Genomic DNA, 15,045 nt, shown 5'->3' with positions numbered 1-15,045 from the left:
ACAAATATTTTTGATTATTTCCTTTGGCTAGATTCCTAGATGTATACTAGACGAGAAGATACAGATGTTTTAAGGTTCTCGATTTGAATGGCCAAATTGATTTAAAGAGAAATTGTGCCAATTTGCATATCTTGCCAGCAGGGAATTGGGGTGCCTATTTCAAAACATGCTCATCAACTTTGGGTATTACCCTTAAAAACCTCTTTGGTAAATTGATTCATCTGATTCTTTTAAAGATGGTGTTGTGGAAGGACCCTTACACAGAGACATAGTCCTGGCCTGGGTTATTAAACAACTCCTGGGCTGGCACACACATTCATGAGTTGTTCATTAATGAGATCTCAGAAATGAGGATGTAGAATACTCTCCAACTGGGCATGGGGTGCTATTTTATTTTATTTATTTATTTATTTATTTATTTTTTTTTTGAGACAAATTCTCACTGTCATCCAGGCTGGAATGCAGTGGTGCAATCTTGGCTCACTGCAACTTTTGCCTCCCAGGTTCAAGCAATTCTCATGCCTCAGCCTCCTGAGTAGCTGGGACTACAGGTGTGTGCCACCACACTCAGCTAAATTTTTTTTTTTTTTTTTGGTATTTTTAGTAGAGAAAGGATTTCACCATGTTGGCCAGGCTGGTCTCAAACCCCTGGCCTCAAGTGGTCTGCCTGCCTCAGCCTCCCAGAGTGCTGGGATTATAGGCGTAAGCCATCACGCCCAGCCTGGGCATGGGTGCTATTTTAAAGAAGTTGTCTGTACCCGTATCTTCAGAGTGCTTAACTCCCAGGAGCAGATCCTTGGAAAGCTCATCATGAAAGGCCTCTACCTGACAGATGCAGAAATCCAGGTTTACAGTAGTTAAAGGAAAAAAAAAACTTTCTTGGGGGAGAGCAGGAATCACTTATCTCTTGTTCATTGCTGTTATCTTGTAGAAACAAATCATGAGCCCCTTTTAAACAGAAGGACAATATTGTGCAGAAATATGAGTTTTCCCTTCAATAAGGGAACCGGAATTTCCATGTGGAAATGGCTTACTGCCTGGATTTCTCAAACTAAGATTCAAGTCCCAAATCAGACTGCCTTTTGCTCTTGTCTGGTCTTTCCCACACCCTAAGATCCTGGCACCTGAGCTGAGAAGGTTGAGTACTCCCAGTGGTTCTTGAAATTTGTCTAATTTGAACGCACCTTCAGATTCCTTATGCTTGACTTACTGTCAAAGTTTGGGAAATATTGCTTTAGATAATTGCATGAGGTGCAAAAACAATGACCAGAGTGAGAATTAATGGCAGCCCATAAAGTGCATCTGCTGATGTAAATGAATGAGTGGTATGCTTGTAAAGCTCAGCTTTCTTTGGGTCCATTTTTTCTGAGAGCTGTAATAAGCTCAGTGTCCCTCCTAGTGTATGAGATAAGCAATTTCTTATGCTTGTCTTCTCACTGCTGTAGCTTGTTGTTTAAGACCTTCTGTCTGCTCTCCAAAACATAAACAGTAATGAAACTTTTGTTTTGCTAGTCACCAACAGCCCCTGGATGGTACCCAGCCCACAAGGGACACTCAGTAAAGACTTGTGGAGTCAGGCCATGGAAGTTTGGTTTAAAAGTCTCTGCTCTTTCAGGACTCCACAGAACTTGCTCAGAAGAGAATTTCTTGAGGGCAGGCTTCTCCAGGTTCCACGTGCCTCCCATTGTGTTGGCACAGGGCAGTCTCCATGGGTAGGTATTGACAAGCTGGCATGGATGTGAAAGCAAATATCTTCTTGAGCCCTGGATGGATACAGCCCCATCTACAGAACTGAGGCACGAGGCAGTGGAGCTCCTTATCTGGCCCCTCCTCTGATGTGCTGTCTGCATCCTGGAATCCCCAACAGTCCAAGACCCCCAAAGGGTTTTGAGCAGATCAGGGAGTGTTAAAGCAATAGTGGCCGCTATTCAGGAGATGCCATTTCTGACTCCACCCCTTGTTAACACACTGCTGATTGCAAGGGTCCCTCTTTCTCCTACCATGATAGGATTGTTACACATAAAACACATGCATTGGCCAGGTACAGTGGCTCACAGCTGTAATCCCAGCACTTTGGGAGGCCGAAGAGGGAGGATCACCTGAGGTCAGGTGTTTGAGAGCAGTCTGGCCAACATGGTGAAACCCCATCTCTACCAAAAAATACAAAAATTAGCCAGGCGTGGTGGCATGTGCCTGTAGCCCCACTACTTGGGAGGCTGAGGTGGGAGAATCGCTTGAATCCAGGAGGTGGAGGTTGCAGTAAGCCAAGAGTGTGCCACTGCACTCCAACCTGGGTGACAGAGTGAGACCCTGTCTCAAACAACAACAACAACAACAAACAACAAAAAAATCCCATACGTCTCTAGCTTTTATCTACCATATGAATAGTGTGATGAAACAAAAGGATATATAGAAAATGAAAACATTCATCCATTGTTCCGTCACCAGAACTTTTATTCTCCCAGGTTCTTTTCTGGCTTTGTTATATATGATTATACAGCAAAGATGATTTTCAAATTATTTAAGGGACTTCACTTAATTTTAAATTAATAGAAATAACAGACCAGTATAAAAAGGCATATGTGCAAAGATATTTACTGCTGTTTATTTGTAGTGACAGAAGATGGCAAACAGATTTTTAAAAATTGATAGTGGACAGGTGGAATAAATAATTGTCCACTCCTACCCTGGAGTATTAAGCAGGCATTATAGTCAATAAATTGGAGCTATTTATTGGATGGCAAGGAAGGATTCCTCCAGGGATTGGGGAGAGAGAAATGTGGAATGCAGAAATGTACATGTAGGATATTGATTTCATTTGTGTGAAATAAACAGCAAATCCTTCATCCCTCATTTATGTAAATGCATGTACATGTGTCTGTGAGATTATATATGCACCAACAATATGAAAAGATACATACAGAGTTATTAAGATACATTACGGTGGGGGTGGGGTTGAAGGCTGATGTGGGTGGCAGTGGTTGAGGGGAAAAGGGGAGCCAAGAAAAACAGGAAAGGAACAAAAAGAGTGCACACACATTTTAATACTTATACATAAAATTGTGTGTGTGTGCGTATATGAATAAAGAAACTAAACAACAATTTAAGAACCAAAAAAGCAATTAATTTGTTGAATACCACATCGACTTCCTAATTAGAAACAGATTGCATGCACTAATATTCTGGCCTGTCAATTTTATGTGATCATAAAATAGATTTTTAATTTACTTTATGCTTAGATAATAATATAACTATACAAATTAAAACTGATAACCAAAAGAAAACATTTTTTAAAAAGGTCAGATCACAGTCCTTTGCAGGAGGTAGTGTCGAATAGCTGGGGGGAGGGCAGAGGCTAACCTGAAGCTGAACTTCCAACGTGAACTTGGAGGGATCCTTCACCCACCCCTGGTCTTTGTGAGTTTCAGTTTCCTCATCCATACATTTAGGGTATTTGTATTTATCTGAAGGAGTTTATTTGAGGAATAAAGGAGATAAAGGGTGGATAAAACACACAGTATGTACCCAATAAATATTTTTTGCTCCTTCCCTCTCCTGTTGGACAATTTTTAATGTTGCCCAACCCTTTATTACCTGATTTGATTCTGGCAGCTAGGCTGCAGACAGGCAGCTGTGTTCTGCTTCCTAAAGCTGAGCTGGAGCAAATGCCTCCTCCCTGCATGCTCCCTGCAAGGCCTCCTTGCTATCTCCATGCACCTGACTCATCCCATTTTACAGGTGAGGAAATTGAGGCTCAGGGAGGCTGAGCGACTTACTCAAGGGTGAATGACTAGTAGTAGATGGGGTGTCAGAATGCCCTGCACCCCCGACCCTGTGCCACCTCTGCATAGATCTTACCTGCTGAGCAAATCTCTTGTCTCATTTGACTTGATCAGGCTTGCAGAGAAGGTGGGTGCCAGCAGTAGGCCAGTGAATTCAGTCCAAGTCCACTTAGGGGCTGTTCTGGGCCAGGTGTTGTGCTGGGCTCGGGGTGGAGGCAGGGGAGGGATTCAGTGATAAGTCAGGAGCCACCTTGGCCTTAAATAAGATACTTACTTACAGCACCTACACAGGTAATTGTGCTTTTTGTCCTCCTCCTCCTAGAGGTGCCTTTGGTGTGTGAGGGGATGGGCAGCTCCCCTGCTGGCAGAGTTCTTTCTCGATAGCTGGGCCTTGGCTGATGCTTCCTCTCTCCCTCCTCCTCTTCTAGGTAAGGGGGTGGGGACTGGGCTGTGGACCTACAGAGGCTTAAACAGTGGCTGGTGTTTGCCCTATCTGCCCACAAGGCCACAAGAATTGCAGCCTTAGTGAGTTCTCTACAGTGAGAATAACCACCCCCCACCCACCCCCAGGAGCAGATCTGCCTGGGCTTGAACCCCAGCCCCACTCCCTACCTGCCTTAGTGTTGCTCTGCGAATTAGAAGACATGATGAAGTTAAGACCTGGCCCCTGGTAAGTCCTCAATACATGTTAACCTTTGGTGGAATGAGACTGTAAGAGGGTATGTTTTACCCCTAAGCTAGCTCAAGGGAATGACTGCTTAAACTGGTTCTGTTCTGTTCTACAGAACAACAAGAAACTTGACTCAGGGGTTTCATTGTCATACTTACCTTCTCTAACACCACCAGCACCACCATCACCACCTTCATCGTCACCGCTCCTGCCACCATGACCACCACCACCATCACCCCCATAATCATCACTATCATCACCCCCACCACCACCACCAACACCCCCATCACCCCCATCACCACCATCATTACCACTAACACCACCACCATCACCGCCATAATCATCACTATCGTTACCCCCACCACCACCAACACCCCCATCACCATCATCACCACCATCACCCCCAACCCCACCATCACCACCATCACCCCCACCACCACCATAACCAACACCACCACCACCACCACCATAATCATCATTATCATTACCCCCACCACCACCAACACCCTCATCACCACCATCACCAATACCCCCATCACCACCATCACCACCATCACCCCCACCACCACCACCACCAATACCCCCATCACCACCATCACCACCATCACCCCCACCACCACCATCATTACCACTAACACCCCCACCACCACCAATACCCCCATCACCACCATCACCCCCACCACCACCATCATCATTACCACTAACACCACCATCATCACCCCCATAATCATCACTATCATTACCCCCACCACCACCACCAATACCCCCATCACCACCACCACCACCATCACCCCCACCACCACCATCATTACCACTAACACCACCACCATCACCCCCATAATCATCACTATCATTACCCCCATCATCACCACCAACACCCCCATCACCACCATCACCACCATCACCCCCACCACCACCATCATTACCACTAACACCACCATCACCACCATAATCATCACTATCATTACCCCCACCACCACCAATACCCCCATCACCACCACCAATACCCCCATCACCACCATCACCACCATCACCCCCACCACCACCACCACCACCACCAACACCCCCATCACCAACATCACCACCATCACCCCCACCACCACCATCACCACCAACACCCCCATCACCACCATCACCACCATCACCCCCACCACCACCAATACCCCCATCACCACCATCACCACCATCACCCCCACCACCACCACCATTACCACTAACACCACCACCATCACCACCATAATCATCACTATCATTACCCCCACCACCAACAACACCCCCATCACCACCATCACTACCATCACCCCCCCCACCACCACCACCAACACCCCCACCACCACCATCACCACCATCATTACCACTACCACCACCACCATCACCCCCATAATCATCACTATCATTACCCCCACCACCACCACCAATACCCCCATCACCACCATCACCACCATCATCCCCACCACCACCATCATTACCACTAACACCACCACCATCACCACCATAATCATCACTATCATTACCCCCACCACCACCACCAACACCCCCATCACCACCATCACCACCATCACCCCCAACCCCACCACCACCAACAACACCCCCATCACCACCATCACCCTCAACCCCACCACCACCATTACCACTAACACCACCACCATCACCACCATAATCATCACTATCATTACCCCCACCACCACCAATACCCCCATCACCACCATCACACCCACCCCCACCACCACCACCAATACCCCCACCACCACCATCACCACCATCACCCCCACCACCACCATCATTACCACTAACACCACCACCATCACCACCATAATCATCACTATCATTACCCCCACCACCACCAACACCCCCATCACCCCCACCACCACCATCACCCCCACCACCACCATCATTACCACTAACACCACCACCATCACCCCCATAATCATCACTATCATTACCCCCACCATCACCAACACCCCCATCACCCCCACCACCACCATCACCCCCACCACCACCATCATTACCACTAACACCACCACCATCACCCCCATAATCATCACTATCATTACCCCCACCACCACCAATACCCCCATCACCACCATCACCACCACCCCCACCACCACCACCATTACCACTAATACCACCACCATCACCACCATAATCATCACAATCATCATCCCCACCACCACCATCACCACCATCACCCCCACCACCACCAATACCCCCATCACCACCATCACCACCACCACCACCACCATCACCAACACCCCCACCACCACCACCACAACCACCAATACTCCCACCACCACCATCACCACCATCATTACCACCACCACCATCACCACCACCACCACCACCATCACCACCATAATCATCACTATCATTACCCCCACCACCACCACCAACATCCCCATCACCACCATCACCACCATCACCCCCACCACCACCATCACCACCATAATCATCACTATCGTTACCCCCACCACCACCAATACCCCCATCACCACCATCACCACCATCACCCCCACCACCACCAATACCCCCATCACCACCATCACCCCCACCCCCACCACCACCATCATTACCACTAACACCATCACCATCACCACCATAATCATCACTATCATTACCCCCACCACCACCAATACCCCCACCACCACCATCACCACCATCACCCCCACCACCACCATCACCACCATCATTACCACTAACACCACCACCATCACCACCATAATCATCACTATCATTACCCCCACCACCACCACCAACACCCCCATCACCACCATCACCCTCACCCCCACCACCACCACCACCAACACCCCCATCACCACCATCACCACCATAATCATCATTATCATTGCCCCAACCACCACCACCAATACCCTCATCACCACCATCACCACCATCACACCCACCACCACCACCACCACCACCAACACCCCCACCACCACCACCACCACCATCATTACCACTACCACCATCACCACCTTCATCATCACCATCCCCACCACCACTACCACCACCACCACCACCATCACCACCATTACCACTACCACCATCCCTACCATCACCACCATAATCACTGCCATCATTACCACCATCACCACCCCCACCCCTACTACCACCATCCCTACCATGACCACAATCACCACCATCATTACCACCATCTCCACCTCCATTACCACCATCACCACCACCACCCCCACTACCACCATCCCTACCATCGCCACCACAATCACCACCATCATTACCACCATCTCCACCTCCATTACCACCATCACCACCACCACCCCCACTACCACCATCCCTACCATCGCCACCACAATCACCACCATCATTACCACCATCTCCACCTCCATTACCACCATCACCACCACCACCACCACTACCACCATCCCTACCATCGCCACCATAATCACTGCCATCATTACCACCATCACCACCTCCATTACCACCATCACCACCACCACCCCCACTACCACCATCCCTACCATCGCCACCATAATCACCGCCATCATTACCACCATCTCCACCTCCATTACCACCATCACCACCATCACCACCACCACCACCATCCCTACCATCGCCACCATAATCACCGCCATCATTACCACCATCTCCACCTCCATTACCACCATCACCACCACCACCCCCACTACCACCATCCCTACCATCGCCACCATAATCACCGCCATCATTACCACCATCTCCACCTCCATTACCACCATCACCACCCCCACCCCCACTACCACCATCCCTACCATTGCCACCATAATCACTGCCATCATTACCACCATCTCCACCTCCATTACCACCATCACCACCACCACCACCACTACCACCATCCCTACCATCGCCACCATAATCACTGCCATCATTACCACCATCTCCACCTCCATTACCACCATCACCACCCCCACCCCCACTACCACCATCCCTACCATCGCCACCATAATCACCGCCATCATTACCACCATCTCCACCTCCATTACCACCATCACCACCATCACCACCACCACCACCACCACTACCTCCAGTACCTCCAATACCCCCAGCACCATCACTTCCTTTCCCCCAATCACTCCTCTAGTTCTTTGAAGGGGGTGTTGTCCATATGGGTTAAGTTAGATGGGGAGTAAACAAAGTCTTGGGACACACAGACATCACTCAAGCTGGGACAGTCAAAGGACAGATGCACACTGAGTTCTGCAGTAGAAGAGTCCTCACTAGATGCTGACAGAGAGAACAACCAACAGAACACTGATGAGATAATTGAGATAATGAGGTAGCACAGACTTGGATCCCCCCATGGGGCTTGTGAAGGCTGGACAGCCTCTGGATGCTGCCTCTGCTCCTGTCCACCTAGGCTGTCTCCCTAACCGCGGGGGCCCACCAACTCTTCTTCCCCTTCCCTCACCAATATCCTCCCCCAATCTGGTTTTCCCTCTTTCACTTTGTTTTATCCTGAAACTTTCCCTTTGTCCCTCCTAGTCTCTTGCTTATGGCCTAAACCTCGAGGCTCATTGGCATGCTGGAGCTGGCTCATGCTGGCTCTTAGGAGCCGGATATTAAAATTTCAGGAATTTTGCAAGGTGATTGTTAAATATGGTGCTCATCAACAATTAAATTATATGAACTTAAAATTAAGTGAATTATATTGAGAACAAAGGTAATGCATACTGAAAACTCATTCCTTCCAAATTATTTTACTACATTGTACTAATATCTGTGCTTTTGAGGTACTTATGACCATTTTATCTATATGCTGGACACGCTATAAGGCAGTGAGCTACTGCACGTCTCTTCCCAACCCTGTGTTAAGTGACTCCCTGTTGGTTGCTTGAAATTGGCCACAGTGGGGATATTTACAACACAAAAAAAATAAACGTTATAAATTGAGGCTTGATTTATTGTTTTATTGATTGTCTTTTTTTGTTGTGTTTGTTTTAAGATGGGGTCTCACTCTGCCACCCAGGCTGGAGTGCAGTGCTGCGGTCATGGATCACTGCAGCCTCGACCTGCTGGGGCTTAAGCAATCCTCCCACCTCAGTCTTCCGAGTTGCTGGGACTACTGGTGTATGCCACCATGCCTGGCTAATTATTTTATTTTATTTATTTTATTTCATTTTTTGTAGAGATGGTATCTCATTATGTTGCCCAGGCATGTCTTGAACTCCTGGGCTCAAGTGATCCTCCTGCCTCAGCCTCCCAAAGCGCTGGAATTACAGGTGTGAGCCACCATGCCCAGCCCTGAATTGCCTCTTTTAGAAGTTAATTCAAGCTGCGTTTCCATTGCTTGCAACCAAAATCTGCCCATCAATATATCCTGTTACTTAATTCTTGATTGATTTTTCTTCTATCCTTGCTGGATATTTTTAGTTTTATTGTAAATGTGTCTTTCATCATAAGCCATCCATGCTTTATTTTGGAACTGGGAGACAGAAGTGGTCATTTTTTTGCAGATATTGCACTGACAGCCAGGATGGCCTCATTGGAACCTGAGAGGCTGCTTCCCCATCCCCTCATTCCAGCCACAGAATGTGGGCCCTGCTGGAAGCTCCCAGGCCTCCTCCCCTCACACCTAAACCATCCGCTGACTCTTCCTCATCAGTTTCCAGGCCTGCCCTATTCCCACAGCCTCCACCCTGGCCAGGCCCTTGCAGACTCACCAGCCTATCACCTGGCTGGCTGACCTCAGCAGCTCCCATCTCCTGCAACAGGAGCTCCAGTAACATCCTGGACTCTTCTTTGTTCTCTGCCTCAAGGTCTTTGGCTGAACCTTGACACCTGTTCTCCATTTGCACCCCCTACCCCCTTTGGTCCAACTCCAGGACTTAATTTAAGTGAACTTTTACCAAACATTTCCTCTGTGCCAAGTACCATGTTGGCCACCCACCCTGACTTACCCACTCCTCTCAATAGTCCTGACAGGCTGAACTGGTGCTATTCCCATTTGACAGAAAACCAAAGCTTAGATGGCTGCAACGGCCTGTCCAAGGTCACATGGCTCGTCAGCGATGGAGCCAAGACTTGAAAGCTGGTCTTTCTGATCAGGGAGGCCCTGCTCCTTCCTTGATCCCATGCGGTATCACATCTGGGGGAGGGAGGTGGGGTGCAAGATGCTGAATCTGTTCCCACATCACTGACTGTGGGAAATGACTCTTTCTACCCATGAGGCTAGAACTACTCGGCGACCCCTTCCCTTCCTCTTTCCCTTTCCCTCTGTCCTGCCGACCAGAGCTCAGGACTCCTGACACAGACATTCCGACTCCCAGGTGCTGACTCTCCCTGTAACTGACCACTGTGCTGGAGTTCCCACAGCCACGCCCTCTCCCCACTGCACCCTCCAGAGTTCTTCCTTCTTTGAAAACCTGAGTCAAAGCACACGCTTTCCAAGAAAACTTGTGTGTGCTAATCCACCCCACCTTGTGGCTCCTGTGCTCCCGGCTCCCCTCAGCCTATGGCACAGAGAAAACTCTGGGCTCTGAAACCCTCCTCCATCAGACTGGACAGCCCATGGGCAAGGGTTGTGTCTCCCACATCAGACCAGAGTAACGCTGAGGACTGACTGTGTGAAAAACACTTTGTGGACCCCTAAGGCACTATGGAGAGGTATAATCAAGGGTGGGGGCACAGATCACAGAAGCATTGGGAGGGCTGAGAGATGGGGAGAAAGCCAGGTGACCTGAGCTGATGAGGTGGGACTTCCTGGAAGAGGAGAGGTCTGAGCCAACAACATCCCTTACCTGGATATGGCAAATTCTGCCTACTGATCCCCCACACCATGGCAAAGTATGTTCTGCATGGACACCAGGGTGGCCTTTGTGAAACACCCGACAGCATCTCTTGCCAGCTTAGGACCCTTCAGTGGCTCCAGTGTCGTTAGGATAAAGTCTGAGCTTCCCAGCACCTTTATCACCACCTGGCCTAAGGCTATCAGTTTCATCAGGCAGGCCCAGCCTTGAGCTGTGAACACTAGCAATACAACACTGCTTGCAGTTTCCATCAGACCAGTCTTTCACACGTCTGCCCTTCGCCCAGGTGCTTCCTTGGGCAAATGGGACATCTATCCTCACTTCCGCTGCTTGCTCAGCATCTACTCATCTTCAAGGTTCAGATCAGTTAAGACCTCCTCTAGGATGCTGGCCCCCTCTGTCCCCAGCTGGGCTCACTGTCCTTTCTCAGCGCTCCACCATCCTTCACCCACCTGCCCACCCACCATCCACCCACCTCCTGTTCATCCCTCTATCCTTTCATCCATTATTATTCCTTCCTTCCATTCATCCATTCATCTACTTCCCTGCCTGACCACACCCCACCCATTCATCCCTCCACTTTCCCTCCTTCTCCCCTTCCTTCCACTCATCTATCCATCTGTCCACCTGCCATCCATCCATCCATCCATCTGTCTATATGTCCATCCATCCATCCATCCATCCATCCATCCATCCATCCATCCCTCTTCTACATTCCCTTACCCTCTTCCCTTTCCCTTCCTCCTGCTCTCCCTCCTCCCTCCCTCTCTCTGTCTTCCTTCTCTCCTGCCTCCTCTTACTCTCCCTCCTCCCTCCCTCTGTCCTTCCTTCCTTCATTGAGCACCTACTTTGTGCCACACAGCCTGCAGGAATCTGCATAAACTATATGCGGAACTGAGGCTTGGCCTTAAAGAACATGAGGGGTTTGGGTAGGAAGAGACGACATATGTGGAAATTCAGGCAGAGTTTGGAAATGGATGGAGATGTGGGGACCAGCAAGGGGACAGGCCTGTTGGGGAGGGGACCCAGTTTACAGTGGGGCCTCATGAGTGATGGGCTGGAGCATTTAAGCTGCATTTTGCCTGAACTGGGAGCTAGCGGCAGGGTTGTAAACTAATCTGTTTCTTGCCTTTGGCTACCTGACTGCATTTTTAAAAACTTGAACATGATTCTGGGGTGCAGGCACAGCCATTTTCACCCCAGGCATATTCTTACTCTGCCTAGCTCAGAGCCCTGGGTGACACTTCTGCTGTGTGACCTTGGATATATTCCTTCCCCTGGCTGGGACTCACATTTTCTATCTGTAAAGTTAAGAGCCTGGTCTAGATGCTGTTCTTGGCTCTGACTTTTGGGGACTTTCTAGCAGGAGGGGACCTGTCACTAAAAAGTAAGGCTTGCAGCCAGCTGAGCTGGGGTGGAACCCTGAGTGAGCAGCTCACTTGCTATGGGCCTTGGGGGAACTCCTCCACCTCTGAGCTTTCTTCTTCTTCTTCTTTTTTTTTTTTTTGAGACGGAGTCTTGCTCTGTCACCAAGGCTGGAGTGCAGTGCAGTGGCACGATCTCCGCACACTGCAAGCTCTGCCTCCCGGGTTCACACCATTCTCCTGCCTCAGCCTCCCGAGTAGCTGGGACTACAGGTGCCCGCCACCATGCCCGGCTAATTTTTTGTGTTTTTGGTAGAGATGGGGTTTCACCGTGTTAGCTAGGATGGTCTCGATCTCCTGACCTCATGATCCACCCGCCTCGGCCTCCCAAAGTGCTGGGATTACAGGTGTGAGCCACCACGCCTGGCCTCTTCTTCTATAATGTGGGCTGGCCAAGCTCTGTTGTCAGCCTTGTGGCACAGCTCAGAGGCTCAGACAAGGACACAGACACTGAAACGCTGGCTCAGCCCATCTCTTGTGTCAGCCCAGATGGGCAGGCTGGCCTGGGAAATCAGCAGGCAGCATAGCTGTCTGGGGAAAAGGGTACCCCGGGTCCTCAGGAGGTGCTCTAAGCTCCTGCTTTCTGGGGGAAAGGGGACCTAGGGCCTCAGGAGGTGCTCTAGGCTCCTGCTCCCTTGTGCTGCCATCCTGCCTGCTAGCCGACTCATGGCCTCCACGGAAGCCCTGCCCTTCTGGCAGCAGAGGCTGCTCCCTCCCCAGCCCACTGTCTCTGCAAGTGACAGTCCTGAGCTCTAGGAGATTTACCCACTCTCCACACAGTTTTCTGAGGCTTGGCGGGGAGAGGGATGGGCAAGGTGAAGGGGGTTGGGCTCTGGGGGGGCTGCCTCACCGTGCCCGCTTCACCTGTTTGGACTGGCACAGGGCTGCCCCATGCAGGGTGGTACAGGGAGACTCACTAACCACAAGAGGCCCTGCCCTGGGCTCCTCCTTTACCCCACTCCTTCTGGGGCAGTCTGGAGGGAGGGTCAGGCAATGCTGCTCACACAAAGCCTGCCTAGAAGTCCAGAGGTGGGGGGTACTCCAGGGGAGGGTGCAGAAGGGCTGAGAGGATAGGGAGGGGCGCAGGACTCTGCCAGGAGGAAAGGAGAAGCTCAGCCCCAGGCAGGTTCTGGGGGCCTGGGAATCACAAGGGGGGCTCCAACTTGTTACTTGACTCCGGGCCTTTCTGGACTCAAGACTTCCCATCTGTGACATGAGAGGAGCCAGATTCCCCACTTCTTTCCCCAGGGCTGGTGGGAGCCTAGCAAGGCTCTTGACAATCATGAGAGAAATATGTGCTATTTCTCCACAATAATACATTGTGAAGGGAAGCCGGCATGGGAGTGTCTCAGGGAAGAGGTCCCCAACTCCTAGGCCACAGACTCTACCAGCTGTGGCCTGTTAGGACCCAGGCCGCACGGCAGGAGGTGAGCTGCTGCTGAGTGAGCACTGCAGCCTGAACTCCACCTCCTGTCAGATCAGCAGCGGCATTAGATTCTCATAGGAGCATAAACCCTCTCATGAACTGTGCACGTGAGGGATCTAGGTTGTTCACTCTTCACGAGAATCTAACTAATGCCTGGTGATCTGAGGAGGAAGAGTTTCATCCTGAAACCATCCCCACCCCCAACCCCCTAGATCCATGGAGAAATGGTCTTCCATGAAACTGGTCCCTGGTGCCTAAAAGGTTGGGGACTGCTGTCTTGGGGCACAGAGAGGGTTTGAGAGGTTTTGGGGCTGGACAAGAGAGCAGGAAAGAGTTCTTTCTCTGGGCTTGGATGTCCCAAAGTCTCTCCTGCAAGCCACAGTCCCTCAAGGAGTTCCTTCAAATGAGGCTCTTAAACTCAGGTTGACGTGAGCTCGTTCCCCCCACTGATGGAGGCAAAATTCAGTGGGTCAGATTTTAAGGAGAAACGGGATTTTTGCAGAGTCTCTAAGTACCTTCCTCAAGGTATTTGTTAATTTCAATGGGAGAAACAGAAACGTGAGAGTAGAGAAATCCAGCAGCACCACCTTAGCCACGTGAACAAGGCTGGCGGCGCCAGCAGTAGGTAAGACACACGACATATCTGTCCAACATGCCTGACAGGATGCAACCTCACTTGTGTGGTTTTCTTGCTAAAGTGCTTAACCTCAATGCGATCATGAGAAAACATCAGAAAAACACAAACTGAGGGATATTCTGCAAAATAATTGATCACCCCAGTACTCTTCAAAAGTGTCAAGGTCGTGAAAGACATGAAAAGACTGAGGAGCTGTCATGGATAGGAGGAGACTAAGGAGACGTGCTAGCTAAATGCAATGTGGAGATCGAAATTGGACCCTGCAGCAGAAATGGAACATTTGTGGAAAAACTGGTGGAAGTTCCAATAAAGCCTTTAGCTCATTAATAGTATTGTGTCAGCTGGGTGCAGTGGCTCATGCCTGTA

The 15,045-nt window shown here is 49.9% G+C and overlaps 1 pseudogene; it reads left to right on the top strand.

Annotated features, from left to right (window-relative positions):
• The first annotated feature begins 5,005 nt into the window (after positions 1-5,005).
• On the top strand, positions 5,006-7,393 carry LOC129051231 (basic proline-rich protein-like; annotated as a pseudogene).
• The last annotated feature ends 7,652 nt before the right edge of the window (positions 7,394-15,045 follow it).

This window comes from Pongo abelii, chromosome 19, assembly GCF_028885655.2.
Source record: "Pongo abelii isolate AG06213 chromosome 19, NHGRI_mPonAbe1-v2.0_pri, whole genome shotgun sequence".
NCBI lineage: Eukaryota > Metazoa > Chordata > Mammalia > Primates > Hominidae > Pongo > Pongo abelii.
The sequence above is the reverse complement of the archived record's forward strand: the minus strand, read 5'-3'. Positions and strand labels throughout refer to the sequence as shown.